This window comes from Crinia signifera, chromosome 2 (assembly GCF_055691185.1).
Source record: "Crinia signifera chromosome 2, ASM5569118v1, whole genome shotgun sequence".
Taxonomy (NCBI): Eukaryota; Metazoa; Chordata; class Amphibia; order Anura; family Myobatrachidae; genus Crinia; species Crinia signifera.
The window spans coordinates 133,198,142-133,215,280 of record NC_139218.1 but is presented as its reverse complement, the minus strand read 5'-3'; the positions used below and the strand labels follow the sequence as shown (position 1 = coordinate 133,215,280).

The following is a 17,139-nucleotide window of genomic DNA, read 5'->3' as shown; positions in this document are numbered from 1 at the left end:
CACAGTGCCCACCCAGAGATGATCCCACCTTTGACCGGCTATTCAAAGTCAGGCCGGTCATTGATCATTTCAGTGCCAAATTTGAAGAGGTGTACATCCCTGAAAAATTTATTTGTATCGACGAGTCCCTTATACATTTTAAAGGAAGGGTTAAATTCCGCCAGTACCTTCCCAGTAAGAGGGCAAGGTATGGCATAAAAATGTACAAACTGTGTGAAAGCACCTCAGGGTACACCCACAGGTTTAGGGTTTATGAAGGGAAGGATTCAAGAATTGAACCGCCAGAATGCCCCCCCTCCCTCGTAGGTGTTAGTGGGAAAATTGTCTGGGATTTAGTGCACCCCTTCCTGGATAAAGGTTATCACCTCTATGTGGATAACTTTTACACCAGCATCCCCCTGTTTAAGGCCCTTGGTTCAAGAGGTACAGCAGCTTGCGGTACTGTGCGCAAGAACCAAAGAGGCCTCCCAAAAACGCACATTGCCCAAGTAATGAGAAGGGGTGAAAGCAGGGGAATATGCACCGAAAATATGTTGTTGGTCAAATATAAGGACAAGAGGGATGTCCTTATACTGACAACAATTCACGGAGACAGTACCACCTCCGTCCCTGTACGAGGTACCAGTACCCACACCTCAAAACCTAATTGTATCCTGGATTACAATAGGTACATGGGCGGAGTGGATCTTTCAGATCAGGTACTGAAGCCGTACAGTGCCCTGCGGAAAACAAAAATCTGGTACAAGAAGGTGGCCGTGTATATCATCCAGATGGCACTGTATAACGCTTACGTGCTATTCCGTTCTACCGGCCAGAGGGGGACATTTATGCACTTTCAAGAGGAAGTCATAAAGGGCCTAATATTTGGGAACCAGCAGGCAGAGGGCCCCAGTACTTCTAGTACTGGCCCCCGTATTGTACCAGGGCAGCATTTTCCTGATGAAATCCCCTCCACTGGAAAAAAGGGCAGGACACAAAAAAGGTGCAAAGTTTGCTATAAAAAGGGAATAAGAAAGCAAACTATTTTCCAGTGTGACACTTGCCCCGACAAACCCGGCCTATGTATAAAGGAGTGTTTTAAAATATACCACACATCTATGGAATATTAGGTTCATAATTTCACCGTGCTTCGGGGGTCTTGCTAATGCCACATAGCACCCACCATTCATTCCACCAGAATCTGAGCCGCAAAATCCAAAAATCACTCCTTCCCTTCTGAGTCCTGCCATGCACCCAACTGGTATTTTTTGGTCACATGTGAGGCATTGCCGTACTCGGGAGAAATTGGGGCACATATTTTGGGGTGCTTTGTCTCCTTCATTCCTTGTGAAAATGAAAAATTTTGAGCCAGAACTGCATTTTTGTGTAAAAAAATGTAATTTTTCATGTTCACTGCCCACTTGTATCAAAATTGGTGAAACCCCTGGGGGTTTGAAATGTACACTATACCCCTAGATGAATTCCCTGAGGGGTGTAGTTTGCAAAATGGGGTCACTTGTGGGGGGGTTCCACTGTATTGGTGCTTTGGGGGTCTTGCTAATGCGACATAGCACCCACCATCATTCCACCAGAATTTGTGCTGCAAAATCCAAATATCACTCCTTCCCTTCTGAGTCCTGCCACTTTTTGGTCACACATGAGGCATTGCCGTACTCGGGAGAAATTGGGGCACAGATTTTGGGGTGCTTTGTCTCCTTCATTCCTTCTGAAAATGAAAAATTTTGAGCCAGAACTGCATTTTTGTGTAAAAAAATGTAATTTTTCATTTTCACTGCCCACTTGTATCAAAATTGGTGAAACCCCTGGGGGTTTTAAATGTACACTATACCCCTAGATGAATTCCCTGAGGGGTGTAGTTTGCAAAATGGGGTGACTTGTGGGGGGGTTCCACTGTATTGGTGCAACATAGCACCCACCATTCATTCCACCAGAATCTGTGCTGCAAAATCCAAAAATCACTCCTTCCGTTCTGAGTCCTGCCATGCACCCAACTGGTATTTTTTGGTCACATGTGAGGCATTGCCGTACTCGGGAGAAATTGGGGCACAGATTTTGGGGTGCTTTTTCTCCTTCATACCTTCTGAAAATGAAAAATTTTGAGCCAGAACTGCATTTTTGTGTAAAAAAATGTAATTTTTCATTTTCACTGCCCACTTGTATCAAAATTGGTGAAACCCCTGGGGGTTTGAAATGTACACTATACCCCTAGATGAATTCCCTGAGGGGTGTAGTTTTCAAAATGGGGTGACTTGTGGGGGGGTTCCACTGTATTGGTGCTTGGGGGGTCTTGCTAATGCGACATAGCACCCACCAAAATTCCACCAGAATCTGAGCTGCAAAATCCAAAAATCACTCCTTCCGTTCTGAGTCCTGCCATGCACCCAACTGGTATTTTTTGGTCACATGTGAGGCATTGCCGTACTCGGGAGAAATTGGGGCACAGATTTTGGGGTGCTTTTTCTCCTTCATACCTTCTGAAAATGAAAAATTTCGAGCCAGAACTGCATTTTTGTGTAAAAAATGTAATTTTTCATGTTCACTGCCCACTTGTATCAAAATTGGTGAAACCCCTGGGGGTTTGAAATGTACACTATACCCCTAGATGAATTCCCTGAGGGGTGTAGTTTTCAAAATGGGGTGACTTGTGGGGGGGTTCCACTGTATTGGTGCTTGGGGGGTCTTGCTAATGCGACATAGCACCCACCAAAATTCCACCAGAATCTGAGCCGCAAAATCCAAAAATCACTCCTTCCGTTCTGAGTCCTGCCATGCACCCAACTGGTATTTTTTGGTCACATGTGAGGCATTTCCGTACTCGGGAGAAATTGGGGCACATATTTTGGGGTGCTTTTTCTCCTTCATACCTTCTGAAAATGAAAAATTTTGAGCCAGAACTGCATTTTTGTGTAAAAAAATGTAATTTTTCATTTTCACTGCCCACTTGTATCAAAATTGGTGAAACCCCTGGGGGTTTGAAATGTACACTATACCCCTAGATGAATTCCCTGAGGGGTGTACTTTGCAAAATGGGGTGACTTGTGGGGGGGTTCCACTGTATTGGTGCAACATAGCACCCACCATTCATTCCACCAGAATCTGTGCTGCAAAATCCAAAAATCACTCCTTCCCTTCTGAGTCCTGCCATGCACCCAACTGGTATTTTTTGGTCACATGTGAGGCATTGCCGTACTCGGGAGAAATTGGGGCACAGATTTTGGGGTGCTTTTTCTCCTTCATACCTTCTGAAAATGAAAAATTTTGAGCCAGAACTGCATTTTTGTGTAAAAAAATTTAATTTTTCATTTTCACTGCCCACTTGTATCAAAATTGGTGAAACCCCTGGGGGTTTGAAATGTACACTATACCCCTAGATGAATTCCCTGAGGGGTGTAGTTTGCAAAATGGGGTGACTTGTGGGGGGGTTCCACTGTATTGGTGCTTGGGGGGTCTTGCTAATGCGACATAGCACCCACCAAAATTCCACCAGAATCTGAGCTGCAAAATCCAAAAATCACTCCTTCCCTTCTGAGTCCTGCCATGCACCCAACTGGTATTTTTTGGTCACATGTGAGGCATTGCCGTACTCGGGAGAAATTGGGGCACAGATTTTGGGGTGCTTTGTCTCCTTCATACCTTCTGAAAATGACAAATTTGGAGCCAGAACTGCATTTTTGTGTAAAAAAAATAATTTTTCATTTTCACTGCCCAGTTGTACCACAATTGGTGAAACCCCTGGGGGTTTGAAATGTACACTATACCCCTAGATGAATTCCCTGAGGGGTGTAGTTTGCAAAATGGGGTCACTTGTGGGGGGGTTCCTAACTTTTAGCATCTTATGGTGCCTTGAAACCTACATGGTGCCTAAAAAATAATCTCATAAAAAGGAGGCTCCAAAATCAAGTAGGTGCTCCTTCTATTATGAAGCCTGTGGTTTGGTCACCGTGCACACTAGGGCCACATATAGGATATTTATGAAAACAAAAGAATTGGGGGAATCAATTTTTAGTCACATTTCTCTAGTAAAATGTACTGTGTTCCTTATAAAAATGTATTAAAATTGCAAATCTGCAAAAAAAAAGAAATTTTGAAATTTCACCTACACTTTGTTTTAATTCCTGTGAAACACCTAAAGGGTTAACAAACTTCCAAAATGCTGTTTTGAATACTGTGAGGGGTGCAGTTTTTGAAATGGCATCATTTATGGGGGTGTCTCACATACAAGTCCCTCAAAGTTACATCAGAACTGAACTGGTCCCTAAAAAAATCAGTGTTTGAAATTTTCTTGAAAATTTGAGAATTTGCTATTCATATTGTAAGCCTCCTAGTGTCCCAAAAAATTAAAAGGAAGTTGAAATAATGATGTCAACATAAAGTAGACATATGGTCTGTTAGTTATTCACTATTTTGAGTGGTAAGATTATTTGTCTCACAAGCAGAAAATTTAACATTTTGCAAATCGCTAAATTTTCCATTTTTTCACGATATTTTGGTATTTTTCACAAAAAAACACAGACTGTATCGACCCAAATTTACCACTAATTTGAAGTACAATGTGTCACGAAAAAACAATCTCAAAATCACTGGGATAAGTAAAAGCAAAAAAAAGTTATCCCCACTTAAGTGAGACATGTCAGATTTGAAAAAAAGGGCTCTGTCAGGAACGCAAAAACTGGCTCTGTCAGGAAGGGGTTAAAACTGTAATTAAGAAGTGGCAAATGAGGATTCTGTGTAAACCAAATCACGGTCAGGTAGACCAACAAAAATTTCACCCACAACGGCCAGGAAAATTGTTTGGGATGCAAAGAAAAATCCACAAATTACTTCAGCTGAAATACAGGACTCTGAAAAAGAGTTGTGTGGTTGTTTCAAGATGCACAATAAGGAGGCATTTGAAGAAATATCCACTGCATGGTCAAGTCGCCAGAAGAAAGCCAATACTATGCAAATACCACAAAGCATCCCACTTACAATACTCCAAACAGCACAATACTCCAAACAGCACAGAGACAAGCCTCAAAACTTCTGGAACCAAGTAATTTGGAGTGATGAGACCAAAATTGAACTTTTTGGCCACAACCATAAACGTTACATTTGAAAAAGGAGTCAACAAGGCCTATGATACCATTCCTACTGTGAAACACAGAGGTGGATCAATGATGTTTTGGGGATGTGTGAGCTACAAAGGCACTGGAAACTTGGTCAAAATTGATGGCAAGACGAATTCAGCATGTTATCAGAAAATACTGGTGGAAAATTTGCACTCATCAGCCCGAAAGCTGCGCATGGGACGTACTTGGATGTTCCAACATAACAATTATCCAAAACACAATGTCAAGTCAACCTGTCATTGGCTACAGCAGAATTAAGTGAAGGTTCTGGAGTGGCCATGTCAATCTAGTGACCTCAATATCATTGAGCCACTCTCAAATTTTGAGGAACTGGAGGCATTTGGCCAAGAAGAATGGGCAGCTTTACCATCAGAGAAAATAAAGAGCCTCATCCACAACTACCACAAAAGACTTCAAGCTGTCATTGATGTAAAAGGGGGCAATACAGAGTATTAAGAACTGGGTATGTAAACTTTTGATCAGGGTCATTTGGGTAGTTTCTGTTGTCATTATGATTTAAAAATAGTAAACACAGTTGTTTGACAATAAATGGCTTCACCCAACCACTAACCATGAGTGAAATAAAAGTTTGTGAGTTATCATTCATATTCTCTGACAAATGGCCAGAAAATAACAAATTCTGCTAGGGTATGTAAACTCATGAGCACAACTGTATATGAAGAATATTTCACAACAATACATTTAAATGCACAATACTATAATAATTATAAGGTATAGGTCGACAGTCAATAGATCCTCCCCTTATGGTCGACATGCACATCCCCTCTATACAGTGTGCACATAATCTTACATCCTCCTGGCCAACATTGTTATGCGACTACATCATATAGCCCTTTGCAATGTGGCTTGACCAATATGCAATAGATAACTTCTATTCTTGTGTACCTATTCTCCCTATAGACTGTAACCCTGCAAGCAGGGCCTTTCTACTTCTATGTCTGTCTGTAACTGCATGGTTTGTGCGAATTGTAAAGGGCAACGTTTCCATTGACTGGGCTTACATATGGTTAAACATATAAAGTGACTCCCCCCCCCAAAAAAAGGTTGACTTTTTTGTGCCGACCATTGTTATTTTGATCTTTTGACCTTGTCAACTTTATCAACTGTCTACCTATTATTTGTCGGCCCAATGACTGTCTATCTAGACAGTGTACAGTATAAACTTTTATACCACACCCACTCAAAATTTTTGTATAATGTCATAGCTACTCATGAATGATAAGCAGATCGCTGGGGAATTTTACTTTGTACAAAATAAATCAAACATACTTCATAATAGTAGTAAACGAAAACATACAAATATATAAAAGGTAAGAATTCATCAAGAATGTCAGTACAGTAAATCGATTATTTTAAAACTTTCGCAGGCTGTGAAGTAAGCAATGCTTAAACTTCACCAATTCATTTTGGATACTTTTTCCAGTACGCAAGGATTACTCCTTTAAGAAGTTTGTTCAAGGTCATATGGTACAGCTATTATTGAATAATTTCAACTAGGTAGACAATTTTCTGGTGACAGAGGGCAGTGTGTACTCCGAAATACTACTAGAGTACACGGTGTCCTGTAACTGAACAATTAGATAATAAAACATAGCATGGAATGTTTTCTTATATTCATGCCATTTTGTGGGATTTATTTTGTAACATCAATGCTCTGAAAGTGGGAAGCTATTGAAGCAGTAAGTGGTTGGCAGTTTCCGTTGCAATAGCTTTCTTTATAAAAATAAATAAAGACACACATAGAAAAACAACAAATACTCTACATCCCAGAATGGCTATTTTTCTTGTACATACAGTAAATAATGGTGAACATTGCCAACCACAATATTCAGCCATTAGGGAGCATACACATGGGGCACTTTTCTAAGAGATCTATCTAGATTGCTTAGATATTTAGCACACATTGTCCCGTGTGAACGCCACATAGTGATGTGCGGTCCCGCGCATCTCCATTGCCTGTTCAGATAATTAGCACATGAAGTCACATCGTCTGCATGTGCAGAAAGAAAACCGAATTAAGCACTGGTTAGAACAGTTTGCTCAGCACACCATGTATATATAGCGTGATGTGTTCTAAGCAATCTGTGCTAACTAGATTGCTTAGCACAAAAGTAACACACACATTGTCCCGTGTGTATGAGGCTTAACTCTGGAGATATTTCATAAATAGTGGTAAGAGGAGGATTTATATGCCATGGATAAACCCACTATCACTTATTGTACCTGATTTAGAGATGGATAAAATGATGAAATAGACAGTACAGTAAGCTGCAGAGCAATTTATGACAATGGAGAGCCGCATATTATTATGCGGGCTATGATCTCCATGAAGATGCTTTTCAAAAGTAGGAAAGTATACCCCTGACCACTCTTATCAACAAGGTGGTTTTGGGTCCCAGAACTGCTACTCACTGGATATTTTTTTTTGCAAACTATTTTTGTATAGTTTGGAGACTTGCATGTGAAAGCTCAACAGTTTCTGAGATACTTAACTGGTAAATATTTTTCCAAAAAGATGCTAATTTTTTTAAAAAGTGAATTAGGTTAAAGGCCCATACACATTAGTTGATTTTCAGCTGAAAATAGCCTAGTGTGTATGGTCCAGCACTGCCCGACAGCGATAATGCGCCAACAATGTATCTATTACTGACACCATTGGCCACCAATGCCATTGAAAAGCCAGTTATAAATATATTGCTAGCACATTACCATCACCACTGGCCACCAATGTATATTTTTTTATGGTGGCAACGTATAAATTACCACCATCACTCACCACCAATGTATATTTTATTATGGCAGTAACATATACATTGCTGGTGCAGGTGAATGGATTTTTGCTTATGTGCACGGCTGTAAATAAAATCATAGCCATGCACATGTGTGGGATTTTGCCCTGGAGGGGCAGTGTAGGGTAGGGTTTACCTGATCACTGGGCTCCGAATATATGAATTACTCCCCAAAAACCAAAATGCACTGAATAAAATGGCTCGGTACTTGTGTAGTTTCACGGCGGCAGGCTACACTACGTTTTCAGCATAGGATAAGCTACGTTGTCAGCATAGCGACTCTGCGGCAGCCCACCAATGTAGTGTCCCCGTGAGGCAGCTAGTCACCGTACTGTCCCCAGGAGCTGCAGGTCTGTCCCCGGTAAGCCTAGTGAGCACCTCTCACACTGCGCCGGTAACCATCAGATCCCCTGCGCTGGCGGACACCGGCGGAAGGGATCATGCGGGAGCCAGCAGAGAGGAGCTCCATCTGTCTGAGACGCAGGAGCCATGGTACGTGCCCTCCCGACCTGTTCATACCCCCACTATCCACGTCTGCGTGGAGTTGATTCTATAAAGTGTGGTGAGGGCAGCGAGCCCCGCAAGAGGACGCGGATTACTTGACGTGTATTCAGCGTCCCTTCTCTGCGCTTGCCACACTTTATAAAATCCACTCCACTCAGACATGGATAGTGGGGGTATGAACAAGTGGGGAGGACACGTACCGCATCCGCTCGCCACGCTTCGGACTGGCATGGATAGTGGGGGTGTTTCAGGAACACATTCATACCGGTCATGTCAGGCAGGTTAAAATGGTCAATGGTTTCCACATAATGTAATAAGCGCTGACTGACTACGCTAACTAAGTAAGCTCCGGCTAGCCGCGAATGGGCGGGAACACTATGCTGATATTGATAGGGACCCTGACTACGCTCCGACTCTATGGAGCTCTGAATAGTTTGAGAGGACTCTACTCTAGATTTGATTTATTTGATTTTCCTTCTAAGAATTCCAGGTATTCTTTGTTTGGGAGAAGCATAATTAACCCCAGCTCTGGTAGTTCTTAAAATTAGCTTCAATTGTTGCGCCCAATATTATTTTTAGTCTCTACTCTAGAAGCCTTCAAAAATAGACTCAATACTTTCCTGTTTGCTCTAGCATTTCACTAATAGCCACGATTAAGTTGTTTTGTATTTTGTGCTGATAGGTAAATTTAAAGCACTTTGAGTTCTCTTAGGAGAAAGGTGCTGTATAAATAACTATTATTAATATTAAAACTGAGCGTATAGTTCCCCTTGAGCACAAAAGTAAAAAAAAAAACATCCACCTTTTATGGCAAAACCCATTGCTGAAATTCCATGTAGAGTAGCTTCTTCCTTATGAGGTGACCTTTGAAGGTCATGTATTGATTATGAAATTATTTCTACTTTTCAACCAAACAGTAATGAATTTCACACTCGGTATTTGCTCAAGCAGAACAGCTATAATAATAATAATAATTATATGTTCAGGATTATGCTCAAATTTTAAAAGAGATATACACAATAGCACAGGTTCTCAAAGTCAGGCCTCAGACCCCAAACGGTGTATGTTTTGCAAGGTCTCTTTACAAAATTAAGTGAAATATTTAGCTCCACCTGTGGATCTTCTAAAAATGCATACTGTTTCATTTATACTTCACACCATGGTAGGAATTGAGAGTTATAATTGTTGGGATTTTTTTTTCCCCATTAGAAAACAAAAGTAAGATGATAATTAATGGGGATACGTTTTTCTAACACAATACATTTAGAGAGTTTTTCACACATTAGAAGGGGATGCAGTTGGGATAACGACAACCAGATCATGATGGTAAGTACAGGGGTTAGGGTTAGGCTCTGGGGCAGGCATTCCCAATCTTGGTCCTCAAGGCACAATACCAATTTAAGTTTTGGTGCTTTCCCAGTTTTAGTACAGATGGTTTAAACAAAATAACTGAGGTACTGTACTAATTAAGACATCTGTGCTCAAGCATGGATATCACTTAAACTTGGACTGCTAATGTGCCTTTTAGGATCAAGGTTGCCAATGTCTGCACTAGGAGGAGGGTTAAGGTCAGACTGCAGGGGGAGGGGGGTAAGATTCAGGCAGGGTGGGTTAGAGGAAGTGTTAAAAAAAACTTATCAGGATCCGCCAGGATTTTGACCATCAGGATGCTGCTGGCAGCATCCTGACCATCAGGATAGTAAATGCGAGGATTTCGTACGAAATCCATTAGAACAACAGAATGAGAAAGATTCTCTTCAGAGTGTTCCTGACAGTTCTACATAACATACTTGCAGGTTTCTACGATCAGTATAACTATATATACACAATACATATAAATAAAATAACAGAGATACTTTTTAGCATGAGCAGTTCGCTTCTGGCCCTAAACCGTGCTTGCAGTTTACCAGCTGCTTACATAGTGGTTCCCAAACTGTGTGCCTAGGCACCTTGGGGTGCTTCGAAATGTTTGCAAGGGCGCCACGGGTTCCATGACACATGCAACATATCAGTGAAGGCCTTAAATTTGGCCCATGGTACAACAAGAGGTCTTGATGACCTTATGTCACTACTTTCAATGCTGTATTGAGCCTCTGCACAATCAGTGTCCCATTAGTATTGTTTATTTGGTACTTGTTTCCTAGCACGGCCACAACGATCATGATCGTGGGCATCGTGAGGAAAAATCGGGGGCATCGCGGCCATCGCATGCACTAAAAAAATCGGGTGCGATGGAACCGACACGATGCCCGCGATTTCCCCATAGGGAACAATGTTAAATGCCTCAATTTACCCGCGATGCCCCCGATTTCCCATAGGAATCAATGTTAAATGGCTCAATTTACCCAAATCATCATAGGGAACAATGTTAAATGGGCCAGAAAACCCCAAAAACACCGCTGAACAGTGAAATGTCCCCCCAAAAGTAGTTTACGCCACCCCACGATCAACGTGAACCCGAAGCGTGGCGAGCGCAGCGAGCCGGCGAGGGGCGGCGGTACGCGTCCTCCGACCTTTTCATACCCCCACTATCCACGTCGGCGTGGAGTCGAGAATAGAATAGTGTGGCGAGCGCAGCGAGCCACCGAGCCCGAAGCGTGGCGAGCGCAACGAGCCCCGCGAGGGGACGCGGATACCTGTGAAGCCCGCGAAGGGACGCGTTTACCTGTGAAGGTATCCGCGTCCCCTCGCCACGCTTCGGGCTCGGTGGCTCGCTGCGCTCGCCACACTAACTATTCTATTCTCAACTCCACGCCGACGTGGATAGTGGGGGTATGAAAAGGTCGGAGGACGCGTACCGCTGCGCTTGCCACGCTTCGGGTTGGCGTTGATCGTGGGGTGGCGTCAACTACTTTTGGGGGGACATTTCACTGTTCAGCAGTGTTTTTGGGGTTTTCTGGCCCATTTACCATTGTTCCCTATGATGATTTGGGTAAATTGAGCCATTTAACATTGATTCCTATGGGAAATCGGGGGCATCGCAGGTAAATTGAGGCATTTAACATTGTTCCCTATGGGGAAATCGGGGGCATCGTGTCTGGACCATTTAAGCCTTTTTTAGCCGCATACGACGCGACCGACGCGATATTGACTTTTTTCAATGCATTTCAATGGGAAAATCGGGGGCATCGCGTCGGTCGCGTCGCAGACCACTAAAAATGACACCCGATGCCCGCGATTGTGGCCGTGCTAGGAAACAAGTACCGTTTATTTTTATGGTGCCACAAGTGTTCTGCACATACAATACATAAAAGATACATAAATGTAAAAGTACACCAAAAGCAAAAACACAGGGGACAGGACACACAAGTAATTATTAGGGTGCTGTTGCATGGAGTAAGGAGTAAAATCACACACACACACACACACACATACATACATACATATAGATTGTAAGCTTGCGAGCAGGGCCCTCCTACATTTTGACTGTCTGTAAATACCCTGTTTTGTTGTATGACTGTCTGCTATTGTAAAGCGCAATGGAATATGCTGCGCTATATAAGAAACTGTTAATAAATAAATACATACATACATATTCTACGAGAGGAAAAAGCACATGGGGAATGAGGACCCTGCTCATGAGAGCTTACATTCTCACTCCTGACATAGAAAGTCTTTTAAATGTTAAGTCAAGATTTAAAAATAAACCAACAATAATAAGGCTCAAACTGGCTTTAGTCTAACCATCAAATATTAAATAACCTGTAGTAAAATGCTAATATGTATTGTGAAAAGTTTATTTTTATTTTATTTTTTTTATTTTAGATACAGATTGTGAGTGTTACATAGGAAAAGTACCACACAAATTTATACCAGGCTTTATTGGCAGTGTTCTGGCCTAGAGCTGTGCATACTAGGATATACTGCCAGTACATTGCAGATGTAAACAACAGGTACGTCATCATTACGTAGAGAAGGAACCTGGAAATTTGGATGTTAATTGTGCTACACCCCCTACAGGCGGTTCCTGCAATACCTGCAACGTGATGGCCATGACTCAGCACATGCAGATGCTACGCAGCAATGTTACACAAGCTGAGATTTGTTTTTATAATGAAGCATCTCATAATATGCCACAGGAGAAAATAATGCCGTGTATGATTTATGCAAAGCACACCCCCTAAATAGATTATTGCTATCTAGCTGTTAACCGGTTTATCCCTGGGTGAAAGTACAAGCCTTATACTGAACGTTAAACACTGTAGTACTGATTCACGTTATTTTTTGCTTTTAAAAAAAGCCTTTAACCCTTACAATAACACAAAGGCTATTTTATACAGCAGCAACATATAGCACTTACTGTAAACCCGTTAGTCATATCACGTATCTACAATGAACCAGGTAAATCATAAATTACATACAGTATAACAACAAAAAATGTCAGCAACACTTTCAACTTATTACTAAATTATTTAGAGCAGAAAGTGTCTCTCTACATGCAAACATATAGTTCATTAACCCTTACAATAGCTATGCAAGAGACCTACTTTTTAGTATGGACATAAACATGTTTGTTAAATAAGCATCAATACTTATTCTTTTGAAAAAGGTTGTGAGAGGCCATTTTCTGTGCTCAAGTATATACGGTACTTCAGACTTTTACTCTAGGGTGTAGGATTTAATAGTGCATACATGCCACAATCAGTAAAATCATCAGTATGTGGCTACCCAGTACTAGAAAATGTGACATTTGGATCTCAAAAACCCTTAATATAAAACACTAGTATATTTATACTGTTAGTTGCCAGGTCTCCCGCTAATGTACTTGTCCCTCCTCTGTATGTTACTTACAGTACAATAGATAGCCACAGCATCTCATCCCCAGGTAATGGAATCCTGACAGCGGTCTGGTGGTTCATTGCAGGTCCCATGTCTAAATATTATTTTTTGACAGGGCAGGATGCAAAGCCCCACCACTGCTTAGCTCCACCTCTTCACTGATTGGTTCAATGTCTTCCCATGATCAACAGTAGGGATGCTCCCTTGATGGTTTCCAGACATCCACGGAACCCACCCATAAAACTATCAATGGAGACCCTTTGGTGGTGATCCAATTGTATGTAGCCCAATTATAAACTACACAATAGGTAATCAATTGTTTGTGCAAGTAGCCCAAGGCTGCACTTATCGTAGATATCTTCTCGCACCCTCCTGAGGCACAAACAGAAATCCACGTAAAAGTAGGGCTTTGGGCCGGGTCGCACCATGCTGGCAGCATACCCGGCACTTTGCATGGGAGATGCTCCTCAATGCAGCTAATCCAGTACATTCTTACACATGCAAGTGGATGATCGGGAAATCGTGCTTTTCGATTGGATCTACAAACAATTACATTGTCAAATCGTCCCCTTTTGATTGCCATTCCTAGACTGCTGTGCAGGCTTCTCCTTCTCTATGTTCATCAACCCATCACATCAGTGATAACTCTAGGTAGGGGATTGTCCTTAGATTCCCACCTCATATGACGACACTGGGCATCAGTTGAGATAATACATAATACAATAAAAAATATTTGAAACGCATAAAGTTAAGGTGTGTCCTGTAGGTCACATGCTGCACTTGAAGGCTGTGACCCTAGCTTTTTTTAGTAGTCGCCGCTGCCATTGGACAATGTCTACACATGCTCTTTTAGCTATTCTAAAACATGTGCAGTTCTCCCTGTACAAAACTTTGTAAGCAGTGATCATGCATCAGTGCATACAGGACAACTACTTGATTGCCTTTCTGGCATTGAATGGGTGTATGGTTATGCAAAAACCGTACACAGCCTTGAGACACTAATCCATTTAAACCTAATACAGCCTGGAAAGTAACATCCAGTATTCCATATAGCTTGTCATAGCTATCCACTATTTGATTACTGGAAGAACATATTGAGTGGCAGTGGTGGATTAGCCATAAAAATAGCTTGCATTTTATATGAGCACGGCAAACTGCCCAAGGTCAAACATATAGGAAGGCCATTAACAAAACAAACATTAGGGGCGTTCTCGTGTATTGGCAGCAAACGATGTCCAGTGCATAATGAAAGGGTTAAAATGATCGTTGCCAGTCTATAAATATTTCTCTTTTCCAAGTGGGTGTTCACAGGAATACATCTCAGGCAGAGCAATCTTGCCTGGAATGATCAGCATAAAGGGCTCCCAGCAGGAAAATAGTAACAGCCCCAGAGTATAATATATGTAATATAAAATCCAGGACCTGGACTTTTACGTGGCTTCTGTGAATGCAGATATTAACAATCCTAAGCAATCACTTCTGGGATGTAACACTCTTAAATCCTTCAATGCAAACAGGAAGATGAATAAACCAGAACACACTGAGTTACATTTGCTAACATGGTGATTTACAGCAAAGAAAGTAAAAATATAAAAGTCTTTCCAAATTACGAAGACTGCCACTTTTATAATCAAAGCACTGAGTAGGTGTAAGTCTGTTCAAGTTCTAGAACGGTCATCATTTTGTTCATTGGTCTACACAATTTTTGCAGAGTTTCGTACCTCAGTATAAGTGTTGTGCCTATGCAAATAAAGTATGAGCTGAATGAAAGATAAATAGATTACTATAGTATGGGTTTTATTCTACGTATGCTCTATTACTGATACTTGCGTAAAAAAATAAAGTAGAAAAGCAACAGTAAATGTAATTTCACAGAATGTTTTCTGCCAATGAAAATCAACATTTCACCTGCCAGTGTCACTACCTACCAATAGGATGATGTGCTCGGACTGGGATCCCGCCCCTGGCCAATCCTATTTGAGCTCATCCTCTAAACTAATGCAGAAGCATAGGCAAGTATATCACATGGAGGTTGGAATACTGCCAACATGGAGATGGGAAGAGAGGGAGAGAGAGAGAGAGAGAAACAGACAGACAGGTAAACAAGTTCCCAAAGCTAGCGAGATGACATTTAGTTTTTAAGCACTGGGCAATGTCTTCTGCTATCGGCGTGCCTTCAAATGCCTTTTAACCCGTTAAGTGCTGAATGAAACCATGAACAACTTGTAGATACTGAATTTAAATGCTCTGCACTTTTACAGTTTCCCTTCTATCAACACTGCAATCCAATCCTTTACAGGCTTCTGGGCAAATAAACTGCTGCTCAATCATAATGGAACATAAAATATAAATAGCAATAAAACGTACCATGTAATGCAAGCTGCGGCAACCAATAAAACGATAATACATATGAACAGCAAACTGTCACAAACAAATATAGAAAGAAAAAAAAAATAATAGAAATAACTTACATGAATTTGCCGTCCATTATTCTGAGGAATGAGAATAAAACTACGCATTTGTACAGCCTGGCAGCTATGCAACCTCTAACACTGCAAAGAATTCCACGTAGTTAACCGGTGCATCCCATAGAATAAGGAGATGTTTATAGTTTTGGGCAAATAATTTACCGTTAGTCGTCCGCTATGTCATGGTAGACGTGACGCAGCTTTTAATACCTCCGGGTTCTGTAATACGTCTGTGGAAGCAGGCAGACTCAAGGAAAAAGAGCGCTCACCCCCAATTGCTGCTGCGTAGGTTTGGGTAACCGCGTGACCTCCATGTACGGGTAGAACGTTCCAGAACTGCCATTAACCCATTCGTAAACCCTATTCTCAGTTACGAATCTTGTCAATCTGCTCCCCCACCTCTCGACAAACCACCACCTCACCTCCTCCCCCTGCGGGATTAAAATTGGACGCCTTCTCGGTAGCTCGCTGATAAGAACAGAGAAATTAGGTGATGAGGCATTAGTTAGTGCAAAGAAGCAAAGATTATGAGAAATCCCAGCCCATGATACTTCTACAGCTCTCTTCTCTGTGTAGCAGCAGCAGCAGCTGATTTTCAGAGACCTGTCGACATAGACTGTTTCTTCTCTCTCTGCTCTGTGACGCAGCTGAAAATTCTCAGCTCTGCTCCCAGTGTCACTGGGAGGAACTGCATCCTGGGAAAAGAGCTTTCACAGTTGTGCCAGAGCTGGGAAGTAAGGTGATGAGATTTCTGATAAAAATGATCCATGAGTAAGCCATGGTCTATAACGTAGCCCCTGCATAAGTGTGCTGCAAACCATGTAATACACACAGAGATTAACGATATAAACATTTATGCTAGAAAAATATTGTGTTCTTATAATATAAAATGCAAAGCAGATTTATCATTAAAAAATTTTCAGCGCATTGTTATGCAATAGAAAGGGTCAAAAATGGTAGTTGCACTGAGAATCAGAGTAATTGCTGGGGGAAAGAGGCCATGCTGAGCAAAAGGCAAGTTCGTTTATCATGAAACATAATTAAGTATAGATGACAATTTGTGCAATTCTATTACATCAGTGTTGGCCAACACGTGGCTCTTGAGTCGCATGTGGCAACATGTGATGTGGCTCCGGCACTGACAGCCTGTCTCCTCTGACAGGCATGCAGCTGTTCAAAGGGAATACGGTCATTAGGTCTACACCAACTAGGTTGACAAGCATTAGGTTGACACCATAAGGTCGACATGGGTCAAGGTTGACAGGTCATTAGGTCGACATGGGCTAGGTCGACAGTCAAAAGGTCAACATGGGGTTTTTCATTGTTATTTGAGCCGACATGTGCCGACAGGAGGTATTTCATGCCCTAGTGGATAGTGGGAGAATAAAATAGAGTGCTGAGGTTAGCGAGGCACCGTGTCCGAAGCATAGCGAGCGATGCGAGGGGATGCGGTGCACTTCAAACTGTGTC

General features: G+C 41.8%; 1 long non-coding RNA gene across 2 annotated transcripts in view; it reads right to left on the bottom strand.

The window, feature by feature from the left end:
- The window catches only part of LOC146060045 (uncharacterized), a 58,725-nt gene extending 42,436 nt beyond the window's left edge, over positions 1 to 16,289 (bottom strand). For both annotated transcript variants that reach the window (XR_014470366.1, XR_014470365.1), the window contains exon 1: positions 15,673 to 16,289. This is a non-coding gene — a long non-coding RNA (uncharacterized LOC146060045). The remainder of the gene's footprint in view (positions 1 to 15,672) is intronic.
- Positions 16,290 to 17,139: the final 850 nt, after the last annotated feature.